The 2859-nt window shown below is 36.9% G+C and overlaps 1 non-coding gene across 1 annotated transcript in view; it reads right to left on the bottom strand.

The window, feature by feature from the left end:
* Positions 1 to 857: 857 nt before the first annotated feature.
* Positions 858 to 2859, bottom strand: part of LOC102775120 — a 4770-nt gene continuing 2768 nt past the window's right edge. Inside the window, exon 2 of the transcript XR_001512962.1 lies at positions 858 to 982. This is a non-coding gene — a transcript (uncharacterized LOC102775120). The remainder of the gene's footprint in view (positions 983 to 2859) is intronic.

The following is a 2859-nucleotide window of genomic DNA, read 5'->3' as shown; positions in this document are numbered from 1 at the left end:
TACCCAACATTTCTAAGGCTGTTTCCTCACTTATGAAATCAGCATGTTACCTACATATATAGTCACTATGGAGATGACTATATGCCAGGACATCAGTCATGGCATATTGGTGCTTAATGAACTGAGTTAATGCATAGAAAGAACCCAGGAGAGGAGTCTAGAACACAACAGGTCCTCAACAAGGATAAGCTACTATTAGCATGCTTTTTGGTAATTACTCTTCCTTCTAATATGGGTATATATCCTATTTGGCCATGGTGAAATATTCTTTTAATGCAGAGGTCCTCAAACTACGGCCTGCGGGCCACATGCAAATACAAATATTGTATTTGTTCCCGTTTTGTTTTTTTACTTCAAAATAAGATATGTGCAGTGTGCATAGGAATTTGTTCATAGTTTCTTTTTTTTAAACTATAGTCTAGCCCTCCAATGGTCTGAGGGACAGTGAACTGGCCCCCTGTTTAAAAAGTTTGAGGACCCCTGTTTTAATGTATTGCTAAATACCATGGTCTATTATTTTATTTTAAAACTTCACATTACTATTCACAACATAGACAAGTTTCCAATTTATTACTATCATGTCAAGTTCAGGTGTCAATATTTCATTAGCTTTGTAAAAAGCATCTTATTTTTCCTTCCTTCTGATGGTGAACAATTTAAATCTTATCAAAATTATCTTTTCCTTCAAATTTAAAAATATTCACCTTTAGAAGGGGAATATAGTCAATAATATTGTGATAATTTTGCATGGTGACATAATACGAGACTTAGTAAGACAGTCACACTTGAATATTATACACTTGAAACTAATATAACATTGTATACCAACTTTATTTAAATAAAAACAAAACAAATTTACCTGTGACACCATCTGGGCCTGGTGTTTTGAGGAATGGTAGCTTTTTGGTAACGTTTTCAGTATTTCCCATTGTTAATGGATGTTAGGTTCTCTTTTCTGGAGTCATTTTGATAACTGGATTTCCTTTAAAAAAAATTCCTGGTTTATTTATAGTCTCATAAAGCACTTTCTATTTTAAAAAATACTTCTAATCTTGTGTACTTATATTCTCTTTTTTTCTTGAGCAAGGTAGCCTGTTATTTTTTAAAAATATTTTAAAATTGATTTTTAGAGAGAGAGGGAGGGGGAGAGAAACACTGATGTGAGAGTGAACACTGATCAGTTGCCACCTGCAGCTGCCTCCTGCCAGGGTTAGGGGATTGAGCCCCCAATCCGGGCATGTGCCCTGACCAGGAATTGATCCTGACCAACTGAGCAACACCAGCCAGGGCTAGCAGGCTAGCCAGTTTATCTAGTTTACATTCTTCTCATCTTGACAAAGAAGCCAGCATTTGAATTTTCCAATTTTACTATTTTTTAATTTTTTCCTCTTTATTATCACTTTTCTCTTGCTTTATCTACATTTATTTTATTCTAATGTTTTTAGTCAGATGCTTATTTTTGTTTCATAATTTTAATGCTATGCACTTTCCTTTCATTAAAACTTTCATTACTTTTTAAGATATTCTGTGGAGAATTGTGGTTTGATGGTTGCCTCACAATCTGTACCATCTCCATAGTGGCTTTGATTGGGATGACTATATATGCACTCTTTTTCAGAGTCCAAGCCTGTTTTGCCTTTGTGTTCAGGAGAAGAGCATCTTTCTCATGGCCCACAGGAAAGATCCTACAGGAATGGAACCTGATATTTGGCAACTGTCCTCCAGTCTCCAAGTTTCAGTGACAAATACATCCTCCTCAAGCTGACCTTCATCAATGGAAAAAGAAAAAGTGGGAAGCCAAGTTCACCAAGTTTTTTGCACACAGTGGGACATCAGTCATGGCATATGAGCATAAAGCACCCAGGTTCTATGACATTCTCACCACAAAAAACAAACAAACAAAACCAGAATAGCCAATTCTAAAAGCAACCATCTTTCTACTGGCTCATGCTGAATTACAGCGTGAGGGGGAATTTTATATGGATATAGTAAGAAATGTTAAAAGTGTCCATTTTGGCCTGGAATTTTAGTCCATTCTGGATAAAAAGAATTTTCTATAACAAATATGAAATGTTGACATTCTGATAACCTCCTTGATCTGCTGGTTGTGTTGCTTTGATTTGCTTTCTTGGAAAAGCATTTTTACTAAAATCTATAAACTTCCACCTTCATATCCAGCAGTACTTTATATAGAATAGCACTGTGCCATGCAGTATTTGAAGACTCAGCTTTTAAAAATTAGCCCCAGCTGGTTTGGCTCAGTGGATACAGCGTCAGCCTGCGGACTGAAGGATCTGGATTCGATTCCGGTCAAGGGCACATGCCTGGGTTGTGGGCTTGGTCCCCAGTAGGGGGCGTGCAGGAGGCAACCGATCGGTGGTTCTCATCATTGATGTTTCCTATCTCTCCCTCTCCTTTCCTCTCTGAAATCAATAAAAATATATTTTAAAAAATAAATAAAAAATTATTAATCTGTTGCTGACTTTGTTAATTCCTGTTTCAACAGCCATTTCCCTTAATTCAGGAGACAACTTGTTATGTATGAGTTTCCCTTCACACACTATTTTGTGGGTATATATCTTGACAAGAGAATTGGAAAAAAATAAAACCAAAACCACAGCCTTTTAATTTTTGTTTTTTTAAAATATATTTTATTGATTTTTTTAAGAGAGGAAGGGAGAGGGATAGTTATAAACATCGATGAGAGAGAAACATCGATCAGCTGCCTCCTGCACACCCCTTACTGGGGATGTGCCAGCAGCCAACATACATGCCCTTGACCAGAATCGAACCTGGGACCCTTGAGTCTGTAGGCCGATGCTCTATCCACTGAGGCAAACCTGTTAGGGGTATCATAGC

This window comes from Myotis davidii, unplaced genomic scaffold (assembly GCF_000327345.1).
Source record: "Myotis davidii unplaced genomic scaffold, ASM32734v1 scaffold534, whole genome shotgun sequence".
In the NCBI taxonomy this organism is placed as follows: Eukaryota; Metazoa; Chordata; class Mammalia; order Chiroptera; family Vespertilionidae; genus Myotis; species Myotis davidii.
The sequence above is the reverse complement of the archived record's forward strand: the minus strand, read 5'-3'. Positions and strand labels throughout refer to the sequence as shown.